Source organism: Bubalus kerabau, chromosome 4 (genome assembly GCF_029407905.1).
Source record: "Bubalus kerabau isolate K-KA32 ecotype Philippines breed swamp buffalo chromosome 4, PCC_UOA_SB_1v2, whole genome shotgun sequence".
In the NCBI taxonomy this organism is placed as follows: domain Eukaryota; kingdom Metazoa; phylum Chordata; class Mammalia; order Artiodactyla; family Bovidae; genus Bubalus; species Bubalus kerabau.
In genome coordinates this window covers 66,814,152-66,831,050 of record NC_073627.1, presented here as the reverse complement: position 1 = coordinate 66,831,050, position 16,899 = coordinate 66,814,152, and the positions used below count along the sequence as shown (strand labels likewise).

General features: G+C 45.5%; 2 long non-coding RNA genes across 2 annotated transcripts; one reads left to right on the top strand and one right to left on the bottom strand.

Annotated features, from left to right (window-relative positions):
- Window positions 1–559: 559 nt before the first annotated feature.
- Window positions 560–6,210, bottom strand: LOC129651453 (uncharacterized). The gene is made up of 2 exons (XR_008714149.1): window positions 5,321–6,210; window positions 560–2,859 (listed from the first exon to the last, which is right to left on the bottom strand). It is a non-coding gene; the product is annotated as an uncharacterized LOC129651453 (long non-coding RNA).
- Window positions 6,211–6,384: 174 nt separating this feature from the next.
- Window positions 6,385–13,900, top strand: LOC129651452 (uncharacterized). The gene is made up of 5 exons (XR_008714148.1): window positions 6,385–6,514; window positions 9,659–9,804; window positions 10,452–10,592; window positions 12,457–12,570; window positions 13,251–13,900. It is a non-coding gene; the product is annotated as an uncharacterized LOC129651452 (long non-coding RNA).
- Window positions 13,901–16,899: the final 2,999 nt, after the last annotated feature.

The following is a 16,899-nucleotide window of genomic DNA, read 5'->3' as shown; positions in this document are numbered from 1 at the left end:
TTGAGAGTCCCTTGGACTACAAGGAGATCAAACCAGTCGATCCTAAAGGGAATCAATCCTGAATATTCACTGGAAGGACTGATGCTGAAGCTGAAGCTCCAATACTTTGCCACTTAATGGGAAGAGCTGACTCATTGGAAAATACCATGATGCTGGGAAAGATTGAGGGCAGGAGGAGAAAGGGGCAGCAGAGGATGAGATGGTTGGAAGGCATCACTGACTCATTGAACATGAATTTGAGCAAACTCAGGAGATAGTGAAGGATAGGGAAGCCTGCCTGCTGCAGTCCATGGGGTCACAAAGAGTCAGACAAATTTAGCGACTGAACAACAACAATTTACAAGGCAAAAATAAAGGTAATGCAAGACACAGTTTTAAAAAAAAATTGTATCTAATATTTATCAAGATTTTAAAATGTGCATTTATTGTTAAAAACACTGTTATAATTATTTAATTATACTTAAATCAGTGTCCCCAATGATTAGAAAGGAAATCAAGCATAAGAGGACTACATTTTATGATAATTATAGCAATTTTATAAGTTATTCATCAGAAAACATTCTAGAGAATTCATATGAAAATGTTGGTTCTGTGTGCTACTCAGCAGAGTCAGGACTCAACAAGATTACAGGCATGTCCATTATTTCTTTGCACAGCATAAATGCCAAACTGTCTTAATTATCATAGCTTTAGAATGTATCATGAGCGTCTGTTCAAGTCATGATGGAATAACAAGGAACAGATTTACCCTCTGTAAATTTCAGAGCTCTCCAGAGAATCAGAAGAGATAGGAAGCATGTTTATTATAAGAAATTGGCTCACATGATTATGGGGGCAGGAAATACAAAATCTGCAGTGTGGCCCAGGCTCAAGCTTCAGGCAAGGCAGTGGTGCCGGTCTAGTTCTAAGGCCATTAGCCTGGAGACTGGAGACAGTCAGTGGTGCAAAGACTGGTAGGCAGACACCCAGAAAAGCTGGTGATGCAGGCAGAATCTCAAGTCTGTCTGCTGGAGGAGTTTTCTTGTGGTTGGCGGGGCCCGTCTCTGTTCTCCTCAGGCCTCCAGCCGATCGGATGAGGCCCAGCAGGTTATGGAGGGCACTGTGCTACACTCAGCGTCCACTGGTTTTAAACTTAATCTCACACAGAAGCACTCTTCAAGTAAAGATATAAAATTAACCTTCACACCCTCCTTCCTTAAATGGCTTCAAAAACAGACAAAGTACAGTGTGCACACACTGGCCACAAAACCCTACAGAGCTATGATCTCTGAGTGAAAGGCAGCAGAGGAAGTGAAACTTGTCATTGCCCAGCTTACTGCCTGGGCAAAGCTGTGAGGATGCAGTACAGAGAGGGAGTCAGACAGACTGTCTCCCTTGGTCTCCCTTGGATGAGGAGACAGAGCGGAGAGTTTGAGGACACCAAGGTGGCTGAAACTTGCAGAATAAAGCCCTGGCTGGGAAAGAGCTGCATGTGAGGAGTTGAAATGAATGCAAGTCTTCCCTCAAGTCTCCACCTTAGTCCTGATTTGTGTGTGTCTGTGTGTGTGCGTGAGTGTGTGTAGACTCCAGGGAAGGTACTACTGGAATGGAACAGGTAGAACAATCTTTGGAGCAAAGAGAAGGCCAGGAAGCATTTGCGTCCCCACCTTCTGGAGTGGAAAAACCTGGCAGTACATGGGGCATTGGGTAGACGACTCAGAAAAATATCACCTCAGCTGTTCAGTTGCTAAGTCATGTCCAGCTCTTTGTGATCCCATGGACTGCAGCAGGTCAGGCTCCCTGGTCCTGCACTGTCTCCCAGACTTTGCTCAAACTCATGTCCACTGAGTCAGTGATGCCGTCCAACCATCTCATCCTCTGCCTCCCCCTTCTCCTGCCCTCAATCTTTCCCAGCATCAGGGTCTTTTCCAGTGAGTCAGCTCTTCACATCAGGTGGCCAAAATGTTGGAACTTCAGCTTCAGCATCAGTCATTCCAATGAGTATTCAGAGTTGATGTCCTTTAGGATTGATTGGTTTAATCTCCTTGCAGTCCAAGGGACTCTCAAGAGTCTTCTCCAGCACCACAGTTTGAAAGCATCAATTCTTCGGCACTGACCGTTCTTTATGGTCCAACTCTAACAACCATACACCACCTCAATAGCAGTGCAGAATTCTTCCTAGACCCAAGACTATTCTGACCCTAACCGGATCAACTTGAAGGTAAGCCTCAAAAGGATCAAATTGTTTGCAAGAGTGAGAGCTTAGAGCCTTCTCAGATCTTTCCTGAGATAGTTCACAGCCCCGTGGCAGGCACATAGCCTTCCAATTCCCCGGGAATATGTCAGAGCATTCGGAGTCCCTGTGGACTGCCATTCCACAGATATTCCTTTGAAGTTTTCGGTTGCGTGCTACATCGCTTTTGTCATGTGCGACTCTTTGCGACCCCATGGACTGTAGCCCGCCAGGCTCCTCTGTCCGTGGCATTCTCCAGGGGATCTTCCCAACCCAGGGCTCAAGCCTGTGTCTCTTCTGTCTCCTGCCTTGGCGGGCAGGTGCCTCACCACTAGTGCCGCCTTTTGTCCCCAACTGTTGGCCACTGCCTGAGGCAGACACGATATTCAACACGTGCCTCTGATTCTTTTGCACAGATGGCTTTTGGAGAAAAGATCTTTGCACTTAGTGAGCTCTAAGTCAGGTTAAATAGAACAGCCCTGCCAGTGGCGTCTTCCAGGGAACCACCAAACCACTTATATAATCACAGTTCTCTGGGAATGAGGCTTTGAAGGAGTTGCAATCTGGATTTGCCCCCTCTAGTGGGTGCTAGGCTGCTGTTTTTCATTGGGATTATGAGCTGCTGGTTCTCCAAGCTACTGCAGAACCTGAGAAAGGGAGATGAGAGTAAGGCAAGTTAAAATACCACCCATCTCACTGCTCTTGCTGAGATTGTTAATTTTTAAAAAATAAATGCTCCCCAGATTGCTAAAGCCTCTTTAATTTCCAGAGCTCTGAAGAAGTTAAACTTGAGCACTTATGCCAATTTTATCATTGCTTTGATGGAGGAGAAATTTTTCAGTAGCTTTCCATTTTTACTTACATTAGACAGCAAAAATTTATAGTATAAATTTTATATAGTATATAGCAAAGATGTATATTATAAACTCTAAAACATCCATTAAAAGACAAAAAGAGCTATGCTATGTATAATAAACCTAAACCAACAAGAGATGAAATGGAATTATAATGATTATTCAGTTAACAACAAAAAAAGAGAATAAGGGAAACATATGAGAAATGGGACAAGTCAAGAACAAATGAGGAAACGAGAGATTTAAACCCAGCCATATCTATATCAATAATCACATTATGTGTCAATGGCTTAAACATCCAAACTGAAAAACAGAAGATGTCAGTTTGGATGAAAGAAAAATAAGACCCAAGTCTATGCCTGTCTAAGAGAAACACAGTTTAAATGCATATTGAATAGATAAAAGAAGCTCCTGGGTGCCAGTGACCTGAGGGCAGCTGGTCAAGAAAAGTCCCAGGTTGTGACTGTCGGGGACAGAAACACATGAGGCCTTGTGACCCACAAGGTGGTGGACGGTGACCAAGGTCAACCCAGGCACTACAAACACAGTTAGACAAGTGTCAGAGCACACCCAGACTTTGAATCTTCAAAGTGAGTCATTTAAGAGAACATGGCATACGTGATACTCAAGGTGAAAGCGACTAGGTTGGCATGAAGATTGTTGAAGGGGCCACGCTGGTCCAGCGCCTGTTCTCACAGTCTCCACCAGGAGCTGAGGTGACATCTGGGTGCGGCCTCTGCGGTCTTCTCTGACGTTCTACTGTCCCAGACATTGCTAATTCCTCTTCCTCTGTGAACACTTCAACACACAAAGCTCTGTGCCACCTACATTGCAGAAAAATTATTGCTTGAGTTTTCCTTCCCACAGGGCTTCACAGTGCCCTTACAGCAGTGACTGTCTTATTCGTCTTTGCGTTTCTGACGTCTGGCCCCATGGCTGGCTTCAACTAGGGATTCAATACATGTTCGTTGAATGAATGAATACAGAAGTCCTTTACAGCCTGTGGAAATTCTAGAAAATAAATTTTATCTTCAGTATCAAGTTTGAGTCTTGTATTGATTAGACAAAAGCAATGAAAATGACAAACTCCCTGTAGCTGGCCAATAAAAGTGGTTGAGGCACATCAGGTAACTCTTACATTTGGCTCAGAAAGCTTCTTACTGAAAATAGAAACTCAAGACTTCAGTTGAATAAAGCATTCCTGATGGAGAGCACTTGATTAAAAAGAGCTCATTAACAAAAAACAGTACTGTTTTTATAAGGACTAAGCTCCTTTCATCCCGCCCTGGTTTGGTCTCACGCTTCAACAGATAGCACCTTTGGCAGTCGTGGACGCCTGCTCCGCCACTGGCCGTGTTTGCAGGGGCTCAGGCCCTTCCCTGACGTCACTCTGGAAGAGATGACCAGCCGCTTAGCTGGTCACCATTGTTGCTTCTGAGCTCCAAGGGGGGCCATCTGGTGAGATCACAAGGACTTCAACAAAATGAGCTATGTCGTTTTTGTTTTTTCTTGATGACACAAAAATGCTTCTCAGAACACTAAAACTTTGGATACTTGGAATGGAATGTACCTGATGAAAGGTGACCTATAGATATTCTGAAGAGCAGAAAAAAAATCTCTGGGATGGGATGAATACTTTTGACTTTGTCTTCAGCTTAGACATGGGGAAAAAAAAATCTGTTTCGCAGATTTTAGTTTCTCTCTCTTGAATTCCTCTTTCCCAGCAATACATCAGCCATTCTGCCCATTGTATCCTCTCTGAGAATCTGTCTTCAGATTGTTTTTCTCTAAATAGGCAACAGCTTTTCTCTGGCCCATGCCCACTAGAGCCGCCACCCCACCCTACAGAGGTTCTGTGAGTCCTGTCTCTACTTGCAAAGACCATTCTTGCATTTTCCAAGGGAATTTGGAATTTGTCACTTGTATCTATGTAAATCATTAGTGGTCACTCTTTAAAGTTTTCTTAAGTTAAAAATGCTCTGTGTGGATTTTTTTTTTCTGCCCCATTGGGGACTGGAAAGGCAGAGAGGTGGGTCATAGGAGAGGGAGGGTGTGTTCTGAAGTGGTTCCCTGAATTGCAGTGCAATTGTTTTAGTTCTTGTTGCCATCTCCACTCTTCTTTTAAAGTCAACCAATTCATGAGTTTAGCCAAAGGCCATTACAAAATACAGTATCATGTTTAAGTTGAAAACCTTCCCTTTTGGCCACAGAAATTTGTACAAAATTTTCACGTTTCTTTGAGATATGTACTCACCTAACCAGAGTGTGTCACGGGGAGCAACTCACTTGCTTGTTCCATAGTTGTGAGCTCCACGGTTGGGAAAGTGACTCTAGCTCTCCTTGGCTTCCCGGGGGTGTCCAGTTCATTGAATGGGTGTTTTATGATATATTTGGGGCAGTTAATACAAATGAGAAGCTTCTTTAGGTCACAGACATGAAACAGTAATCTACTCTGAGGAAGTCACTTGGACTCATGGAATTTGCTCCAGAAAGAAGTGATTTCTAGCCTGAGGACCTCGGTCAGGTCACTTCGGTCTGTACATCTGTTAAATAGGGCCGCCTCAAAATCCTGCTGAGTGAGATATCATATAAATGCCTTGTCAAGTGAGACAGCATGTAACATGCGTCTGGCCCTCAGTGAGCACACATAAACACACGCAGGCACCCCTTTTCCCTTTCGCATTCTGTCTTGAACAGTTCCAAAGTCAGTGTCATGTGGCTGCAGATGCATGGACAAACAGAACAGGCTGAAAGATTTTCCTCATTCAGCACTGCCCTAAAAATTTCCTACAGCCCCTTTTTGCTGAGATTTGTGCTCATTTAATTCCATTATACCCAATTAGTTAAAGACCCTTGGGCAAATTTATGATCCAGGCTTAATATTTTTTTTAAATAATTTTGTTTGTTTGGGGCTGTGCTGAGTCTCCGCTGCTGTGCTTAGGCTTTCTCTAGTGGGGACTCCTCTCCACTGCAGTGCGCCAGCTTCTCACTGTGCTGGCTTCTCTTGTTGCAGCTCCTGGGCTCCAGAGCACAGGTTCAGTACTTGTGGCATAGGCTTAGTTGCTCTGCGGCATGTGGCATCTTCCCAGATAGAGGCTCGAACCCATGTCCCCTGTTTTGGCAGGCAGATTCTTAACCCCTGCTCCACCAGGGAAGCCCCATCCAGGCTTAATATACATTTCTCACAAGTGAAACCATGTGTAATTATTAGTCAAATCCATTTCACCTACTGTCAGTAATCAAGGCTGTAATCAAGTCTTTCAGTTCCTCTGAGCACGGAGCCTAAACAATAAGGTGTTTGCCTGAATTGTTTCCCAGGAGCATGGAGTCAGCTGTGCCTAGTTCAAGCTGAGCTGGTTGAGACTGGATGGGAACCCAGACCCTACAACTGGGCCTGTGCCAGTGTCCACTTCGTGACCTCTAGACCATGCAGAGGCCTGTAGACCAGGTATGCTTCCCTGAATGTTGATTATGCACCTGTTTCCAATCCCCTTTCCCATGCTCTCCATGCCTCAGACTGCCCAGCTTCTTTATTTGTTATTCTATAAATATCACGAGCCTATTGCCTTCAGGGGTCAGATTTGAGGTCTGGTATTCCATGTCCTCCCTTGGCTGCTTCCAACCCTCTGCTTCAAATCTCGGCTCTGCTTTGGGCAAAAAGAACCTGATTCAGTAACACAAGCAACTAGTTTATTGTTGTGGTTGTTTTCGAACTATAAAGTGTGTAATTGACCTCATTTGTCTCTTTCCATTGGCCAGTAGAAAACTTAGAATCAAATTTGTTGCTTAATCTTTAGAAATATATGTCCTTTTGTTAGCTTCCTTCCTAGTTCTATTTTGTCTATCCATTTTTTCATGTTACAACATGTTTTTACCGACATGTAATTACTGTGATCTTGATGTATATCTTATAAGCTGTCTGTAATCCTGGGAAGCATATAGGAGACACAGAAATATGTATGATTTGTCATCTTCCATGGCAAAAAACATCAGTTGGAAAGGGGAAGTAAAAACAGAAAACTAAAGCACCTTGTTCATTTCCTTTGACAAACCTAATAATGGAGGATTTCCCTGTTCTCTGTGCTATTTTCCCCTCAAAAGCATGCTCATCAAAACTTATTTAGCCTTCCTGTCCTGGTTTTGTTTTAATTATTATTACAAATAGAAAAGGAATTGATTTCAAGGGTATGGGGTAGGTCAGGAAATCACTAGGAGTGCTGAAGAACCATGCCTAAGGAACCACCAGGCTCAAGGGAGTCACAGTGCTAAGGCAGTCAGACCAGTGCGGGTGGGATGCTGTGGTTCTGAGCTGCGGCCCCTGCCTGCACTGTCCCCTCTGTCACACAGCTACTCTGTGGCCCCTTGGCCAGCTCTTAGCCTTCTTTCCTCAGCAGAGCTGCTCCTGATTCAAGTCCTGGGTGGAGCCGCTCACTGGCTGAGGCTCATCACATGACCCTTGTCTAATTGCAAAGGCACCCGGGAAATGAGTTCTGGTTTTTAAGCATCTTCTTTCTGATATGATCTTTTTAATCTTTACAGTGAAAAGAGGGTTCTGTGTCTTTCCACACTCACCCAATAGAGAATGGCCCCAAAATAAGAATGTTCATACCTTTGCAAAATGACAACTGTCAACTCCAGTGTACCCTCATTTGCCTGCCTTACAGCCCGCACATGCTTTTTGCCCCCATACGTACATTTTTTAAAAAAGGATATTATCTAACAGCAACAGCAAAAAAAAAAAAAAGCACATTTCTATCGCATTCTCTTTCCAATGGTATACAAGCCAAAGCCTTGTCAGTTACTGCAAAGAGCTTCCTCCTCCTCTGGTGTGGCACAACTTGGTCCCAATAGTTCTATATTCTACTTAAGTTCCATGACTAATAACACACCCTATATTAAATACTGTGGAAAAGGGAGAAAGAAGCTGAGAAGGTAGCTTGTAGGGTGGCGATGCTTTAGTTGCTCGGTCATGTCCGACTCTTGTGACCCCGTGGACTGCAGCCCACCAGGCTCCTCTGTCCGTGGGATTTCACAGGCAAGAATACTGGAGTGGGTTGCCATTTCCTTCTCCAGGGGATTTTCCCAACTGGGGGATTGAACCCACACCTCTTGCATCTCCTGCATTGGCAGGCAGATTCTTTATCACTGTGGCACCTAGAAAGCTCTTGGTCAAACCTAGAGACGAGTGGGCTTGTCTCCCTCATAGCCCCTCCAGAAGCCCCTCTGTGGAGGGTAGGGGTGGTGATTTGGGGTCCTAGAGATCTGACACCCCATCCTTTGTCTTTATACCAAAGGAGAGAGGAAAGGGTATAAGGATTGTCTGTCTTTTTTACTGATATTGATTTCCAGAACATAACAAATGTGTTTGCTCATAGATATGTAGATAGAGTCTTTTCTCTCTGCATCCGCATATGCATCTCCCTCTCTGAGGAAAGAAAAATGATTGAAAGAAAATATACCAAATTGGTTAACAGTCATTGTCTCTAAGAAATACTTGACTTTTTCTACTTCCTTGTTACTGTGCTTTCTAAACGTTCTGTAATGAGCTCCTTTATTTATATCTGCAAAGACATAATATAAAATATTTCTCTATTAAGTGTAAACCATCTTATCTCTTTGCTCTGTGGCAAACAATTAGCTAAAGCACTGATTTAACATAAAACCAAGAAGATGGATTACTTAAGGGCTTCCCAGGTGGCACTAGTGGTAAAGAACCTGCCTGCCAATGCAGGAGACGTAAGAGACGCTGGTTTGATCCCTGGGTCTGGAAGATCCCCTGGGGGAGGGCATGGCAACCCACTCCAGTATTCTTGCCTGGAGAATCCCATGGACAGAGAAGCCTGGTGGGCTACAGTCCATAGGGTCACAAAGAGTTGGACACGACTGAAGCGACTTGATGCAACACTTGGGTTACTTAAAACTCTATTTCTTTAGAGAGAAAAGGGCTTGTGTTAGCTGAGCAAGTATGCTGCTGGCTGTAAACGCCAACTCTATGGCCCTGCTGATGGTGGGAAGCTGTGTCTTGACTGTTGGTGTCAGCGTCCTAGCTGTGACATTGTCCTTTGGTTTTACAAGATGTTATCACGGAGAAAAATTGAGGAAAGGGTATGTAGGATCTCTCTGCATTATTTCTTACAACTACATGTGAATGTACAATTATCTCAAAATAAAAAATTCAATTTTTAAAAAGCCCCTGAAAGGTACCACTTTGCTATTTCTTAGGTACATTAAAGGCCAAAAGTCTCCACTGTTACTATGGAGGTGATTCTGGAAGTAGATATTTAATATCCTCTCAGTACTCTTGCCTGGAAAATCCCATGGACGGAGGAGGCTGGTAGGCTGCAGTCCATGGGGTCGCGAAGAGTCAGACACAACTGAGCGACTTCACTTTCACTTTTCACCTTCATGCATTGGAGAAGGAAATGGCAACCCACTCCAGTGTTCTTGCCTGGAGAATCCCAGGGACAGGGGAGCCTGGTGGGCTGCTGTCTATTGGGTTGCACAGAGTCAGATATGACTGAAGTGACTTAGCAGCAGCAGCAGCTTCATGATGTTGATAAAATTTTTGTTGCCTTGTCTTTTAATACTTTAGGCCACAGAACTACATAACCAAATATCCATGACCAAGTGGAAGAGTATTCTGTCAAATAAGAACATGTATTGTTGAGGATCAACTCTCCTCAGGCCTCCTGTGCTTCTACACTGACTGCTCTCTGCTCTGGGCGATCCTTGAGGGAGGTGTGTTTTGTGAACAGCCTTGGAAAATAGTGCCTCCATTCAAAGCAAAGGACAGGCATGTGTATTGCCCAGTAAAAAGTGTGTGGGTTCCCCGGGCTCGGAGTCCCATCTGTAACACATCCCACTACATGTGGAGGTGTTATCTGATCTCTTTTGGTCACCTGAAGGAGCTGGGGTTCGGGGAATCAGTGACAACGTGGAAATCCCACTGGTCCTCAAGCAACTACACTGTTGTAAGTTCTGCATGGTCCTTTGTCTCTGACCCAAGAGTCCCCCGTCTTCTAGCAGCATCCATGAGACTGGACTGGATGCTGCATGTGGGGTAAACGCAGACCCTTGGGAGCTCCTGACAGTTCTGGTGATTAGTCTGGGTGTTGATAGAGATGTGACCTCTGGGATAGGAAGGATGAGGGCCTTGTGGACTAGCTAATGGGATTTAAGGAAAATCCATGGGAACTGACAGGAGGCATGCTCATGGAAATTTGTAGTCAACAAAGTAATACGTGGCCTTTCCCTTTATTTGGTTTTAAGGAGGAGAAATTGGGAAGAAGTTTGCAGATGGGGGTAGGTTTAAAGACAGCTGCACCAAAGGTTCCTTGGTGGTTGCTCCCTGTGCTCACATGGAGGAATTCCTTCCAATCTGACAGGTCCACCCATTGTAACAACCAGCACCTAGATTTGCCCTGGGTAGGCAGAAGAGTCTCCCCCTTCAAATAAAAGTCACGAGAGCTGCACCTACACAATGTATGAAAGGAAGGAAACTCATGACTGCTGCAGGCAGAACCCAGGTAGGTCATCAGAACGGGGCTGGTTTGTGTGGGAGATGAAGCAGCTTTACTAAGAAAGCCTGGCCACAGTCATGTGCCTTGTGGCTCAGCCCCTCTCACAGCCCCTCAGAACACCCCTAGGTCCATTTGGAGATGAGAGAACATTTGCATAGGGTCCTGGCTGCTGGAGAAAAATTCTGACTGTTCTGGGAGGTTCTCAGAGGAACCCATCAATGAGGCGCTGACTAGTACTGGGGCTCTTACTGCACTGGTTTGGGTTTAAAATGCTGGTGGAGGTGACCAGTAGGATGAGAGCCTGCCGGCAGGTGAAGCTGACGAAACCTGAGGATGTGAACTGTGGGGACAAGGCATGGCTGCTGGTGGCTCCCTCGGGGTCACTCCTGCAGAAGTCCATCCTGAGATGCCGGTCTCGAATGAGCCCAGCTGGATCCATCCTCCTACTGGACACAGCTGCACATCCCCATCAGGGATTCTGCACCAAGCAGAGGATTCTTGGGCCTGCAGCTGAGGCCATGGCTGCAGCCGAACCTGGGATTCCTGCCACAAGCTGCCCTTGGTTGTGTAGGGTGGGAGGCCACCGTGCCTGGGGTATTACCTCTGTGAGGACCTGGCAGATTGAATTCATCAAAGCTTGGATCCTTCTAGAGGCCATTGGGGATGCCTCATCACTGTTGACACTTTTCTAGGTTGCAGTGTGGCTGCTATGGTCTGAGCAGCTGGGACTGCCCGCATCCCTGTGGCTCTGGGGACTTCTCTGTGGCAGGCTTTTGTCTTTCCAGATGGTTCATCTGAGGATGGTGCACTTTTGTCATAGGAGCTATTCGCCATGGTGCTGAAGATCAAGGCATGCAGTAGACCTGCCCCACCCCCAGCACCCACAGGCCCCAGATACTGCTGAGCACTTGAAAGGTCCGAGGCAGTGTGGCCACAGAGTCAGCTTCCCCAGGGAGCCCTCAGCGCCTCTCGACTGCCCCTAGATAGTGTCTGCACAGAAGTGGTGAGGAGCTCTCTTTTGGACATTCAGGATTCTGTCCCGGCAGGCCTGGGCAGGCTGTCTTTCTTTCCCCTGAGGGCAACCCCAGTCTGGCCCAGTTTGTTCACAGTCTGGGAGGCAGCCTGTCCAGAACAGGGCCTGAGGAACCAGGCTGAGTTCTGGTTCTGATTTGGGGCCTGTCTGGCTGGGGGGCTATCCTGGGTCATGAGCACAGTGGCGAGTGCACACCTCACCCAGCCTTCCTGCCATGACCCCAGGAGCTGATATGGGGGTGTAGCGGGCCTCTCTAGGTATCATAAAAAACACCCTCATCTCTCTTGCACCTAACCTGTCCAGACAAGAGGTCTGCATGCAAGTAGGAAATTATTAGAAAAATAACTGCTGAGATGGGCCATGATCTTGTGGTGCTAGAACAGAGGAAGGGGATACCCAGGCCCTGGGAAGTACAGGTTTGAGGGAGAAAACCCTGACCCTCTTCATCTTTCCAAATCGCCCTGACACCCTCCGCAGGAACGGACGTGCACAGGGACATTAAGTGCCTTGCTCTTACCTCGTCCTGAGTCTCCAGCCCCTTCCAGACAACTCCACCCAGGATCTGATATCCATCCCCCTTAACCTGACATGCATGCAGTTCCTGTAACAACTTTGGGGTCTGCTGGTGGCCTGGACGGAAGGACAGGTTGGGCTGACAACCATCAGTCAGTCCCACTGAAAGCGCAGAGTAGACCCAGCTCTTCTGCTGCACTGCTGGAGCCAGCCGGAGATGGTGTCTGAGGCTCTGCCAGCCATGCTTCCCAATGGATGTGGCACCGACGCTTGTAAACAGCACTGTCTTTTCAGCTGCTTCCTGGAGACTGTAACTTTTCATAGGTGCCAGCGTTCACTCACCTCCCTCCTGGAGACGTACTGACGTGCATGTTGGGAGTCGTCTTAAAGATCTGCAAGTGTTTGTGGGAACACACCTCCGCCCTGCAAGGTGTCCAGGTAACTTCACCCCTGCCAAGACTGTTCTGGAAGGTAGAATGGCCCATGACTTCCGCCTCATGCAATTGCTAGTCACCCTGCTATATGTGGAGCAAGGCCTCCAGCCAGGAGGATTTCTGCAGTAGACTCTCATGGTTCATAGCATTTCTTCAACTTGGAGTGGGGCCTCTGGGTTCATGGTCAGGGTTTCCTGTGTGGTTTGGCCTTATCCCGGTGCTCAGAGTCCTGTGGGTAGTAACTCTAGAGAGAGGCTGTCTGAGAAAGTTTGAGTAGATTTGGTCTTAGCCTCTGTCAGATTAATCAGCTTGGCTGATGAAGGACAAGTTAATGGAAAAATGTACCAGAAGCTGAGATGGTTGGGTTGGATGGTGACCCCCTTCCAACCCCCTGCCCCCCACAAAGATACCTGGAACCTGTAAATGTGACCATATTTAATATTTGTTTTAGTTTCTGGTTGCTCCAGGTCTTATCTGTGCATGTGCAATCTTTATTGGGGCATGTGGGCTCTAGTTCCCTGACCAGAGATCAAACCTGGGCCCCCAGCATGGGGAGCTCAGGATCTTAGATACTGGATCACCAGGCATGTCTCAAATGTGACCTTGTCTAGAAAAAGGTCTTTTCAGAGTAATTAAGAATCTTAAGATGAAATCCCAGCTTATCCAGATGGGCCCTCATTGCAGTGACAAGTCCTTGTAAGGGACAAACAGGAGAGACAGAGGAGGAAACAAGAAGAAGGCAGAAGCTGAAGCGCCACAGCTCAGGTGTGTCTACCCGGAGCCGCTGGAGCAGAATGCGAGGAGGCTTGGAGCCTTTGGAGGGGACAGCCTGGGCCACCAGCTTGATTCCAGACCCCGGGACTCTGTGCAAGAATAAGTTATGCTGTTTTGAGGCACCTAATTTATGGTTATTTACTGGGGGTTTCAGGAAATGAATACAACCATGTTGAGATGAAGTTTAGTTATTGGTGGGGGAAAATTTTCCATGAGTGTCTCATTTTTTAAGTGAAATATAGTTGATTTATAGTTGTAATAGTTTCAGGAGTATAGCAAAGTGATTATATATATATATATATATATATATATATTCTTTTCCATTATGGTTTATTGTAAGATATGAATATAATTCCCTGTGCTGTATGTTAGGACCTTAACTATCTGCTAATCCCAAACTTCTCTTTGGTAATCATGTCTGTTTTCTGTATCTGTGGCTCTAATTTGTTTTGTAAACTAGTTCATTTTTATCATTTTTTAAATTCTATATATAAGCAATACCATCTGATATTTGTCTTTATCTGACTTCAGTCAGTAAGATAATCTCTAGGTCCATCCATGTTGCTGCATATGGCATGATTTTGTTCTTTTTTATGGCCGAGTTCTATTCCATATATTCACATATATACCACATCTTTATCCATTCATCGGTCAATGGACATTCAGATTGCTTCCGTGGTGATTACCTCATTTTTCTGTGTCTTAAAAAGAAGGCAGTGACTGCCATTTGTCCCGAACTTTCTTTCTGAGGGACAACCTTGGATAGCGTTGTTGTTTTGACTGTGGGTTAAATCTCAGCCTCTTTGCAGTTACTAACAGACGCTTTTCTGAAGTCTTCTGCAGTCAGGCTGTGACTGCCACTCGAGCTCTGCTGCCAGCCTCTGCAGACGCCTGACTTAATTCCATCCCCTCCTTTGAGCCTCTCTAAAATACGTGAGCACCACTTATCAGAGAGGCAGATCAGCTGTAAAGAGATTAATTTATTATAACATTTTGCATTTGTGTCCGTGAGGAATGGGGAGTAGAGAAGAGAGAAGTTTTTGCTTTTAAAAATCTGCTGAGTGTGGGAATGGAGACGAGGCAGGTAGGAACATGAACACGTGTTGTTATCTTTGCAAAGTCCCGCGGAGTCAATAATGCTCTCATGAGAACAAATCACCCCTTCTTGTCCCCTCAAATTAGACGAGGAGCTGATTTGTCAACAACTCTTCCGCAGGCAAGAGACATACATTCCTCTCCTGGTGCCCTGCCAGCCTGGAGAGCTGAGATAAGGAGCCATACTGGCGTGTGTTGAGCACTATGAAATGATTACTGGCGCCCTCTGTGGTTAAATGTCCTCAGCCCACCCTGCCAGCCGTGCTGTCGTCACAGCTCCGAGCAGGTGGGAGGATGAGGACGATGGGGTTGTTGATGAGGGCTGGCTGCAGGCAGTGTGAACGAGAGGTAACTCCGCACACGATTCTCCCTGCTCAGCGCCTCAGTCAGCTTTGGGGCTGGGGGCGGAGCCAGAGCGGCGCACTGCTTCCGCGTCAGGACCCTCCTCCCTGCCACATCCCCTGAACCTGCAGGACCTGGTCACCCAGAGACCCACAGCCCTATGCGTGCTGCAGCTGAAGGGTGTATTCAGTCCAGAAATTCACAGGATTTAACTGAAGTAAAAGGCCAAATCCATTATGATTGTACAGTAGAAGTGACAAATATATTCAAGGGGTTAGATCCGATAGATGGAGTGCCTGAAGAACTGTGGACGGAGGTTCGTGATATTGTTTAGGAGGTGGAGATCTAAACCATCCCCAAGAAAAAGAAATGCAACAAGACAAACCGTCGTCTGAGGAGGCCTTACAAATAGCTGAGAAAAGAAGGGTAAAGGAGAAAGGAAGAGATATACCCAACTGAATGCAGAGTTCCAAAGAATAGCAAGGAGAGATAGGAAAGCCTTCCTAAGTTAACAAGACAAAGAAATAGAGGAAAACAATAGAATGGGAAAGACTAGAGATCTCTTCAAGAAAATTAGAGATACCAAAGGAACATTTCATGCAAAGATGGGCACAATAAAGGACAGAAACAGCAAGGACCTAACAGAAGCAAAAAATATTAAGAAGAGGTGGCAAGAATACACAAAACTATACAAAAAAGATCTTGATTGCCTGGATAACCATGATGGTGTGATCACTCACCTAGAGCCAGACATCCTAGAGTGTGAAGTCAAGTGGGCCTTAGAAAGCAGCAGCATGAACAAAGCTAGTGGAGGTGACAGAATTCCAGCTGAGCTATTTCAAATCATAAAAGCTGATGCTGTTAAAGTGCTGCACTCAGTATGCCAGCAAACCTGGAAAACTCACAGTGGCCCCAGGACTGGAAAAGGTCAGTTTTCATCCTAATCCCAAAGAAAGGCAATACCAAAAAATGTTCATACTACTGTACAATTGTTCTCATTTCACATGCTAGTGAGGTAATGCTCAAAATCTTTCAAGCTACACTTCAATAGTATGTGAACCAGAAACTTTGAGATGTACAAGCTGTATTTATAAAAGGCACAGAAACCAGAGATCAAATTACCAATATCTGTTGGATCATAGAAAAAGCAAGAGAATTCCAGAAAAAAAAACCATCTATTTCTGATTCATTGACTATGCTAAATCCTTAGACTGTGTGGACCATAACAAACTATGGAAGATTCTTAAAGAGATGGGAATATAGACCACCTTACCTGCCTCCTGTGAAAACTGTATGCAGGCTAAGAAACAGCAGAATCAGACATGGAACAATGGATTGGTCAAAACTGGGAAAGCCGTACATCAAGGTTGTATATTGTCACCCTGCTGATTTAACTTATATGCAGGGTACATCACACAAAATGCCAGGCTGGATGAATCACAAGCTGGAATGAAGATGGCCAGGAGAAATTATCAACAACCTCAGATATGCAGATGATACCACTCTAACGGCAGAGAGCAAAGAGAAACTAAACAGCCTCCTGATGAAGGTAAAAGAGGAGAGTAAAAAGCTGGCTTAAAACTCAACATTTACGACTTCCCTGGTGGTCCAGTGGTTAAGACTGGGAGCTCCCAATACAGGTTCAATCCCTGGTCAAGGAACTAGATCTCACATGGTGCAACTAAGACCCGGCGCAGTCAAATAAGTAAGTTTTTTTTAAAAGCTCAACATTCAAAAAACTAAGATCATGGCATCCGGTTCCATCACTTCATGGCAAATAAATGGGGGAAAATGAAAATAGTGACAGATTTTGTTTTCTTGGGTTTCCAAATCACTGCAGACAGTGACTGCACCCATGAAATTAAAAGACACTTGCTCCTTGAAAGAAAAGCTATGACAAACCTAGACAGCGTATTAAAAAGCAGAGACGTCACTTTGCCAAACATCCGTACAGGTGAAGCCATAGTTTTCCAGTAGACATGTACGAATGTGAGAGTTGGACCATAAAGAATGCTGAGCCCCAAAGAACTGATGCTTTTGAACTGTGATGCTCAAGAAGACTCTTGAGAGTCCTTTGGACAGCAAAGAGATCAAACCAGTCAATCCTAAAGGAAATCAGTCC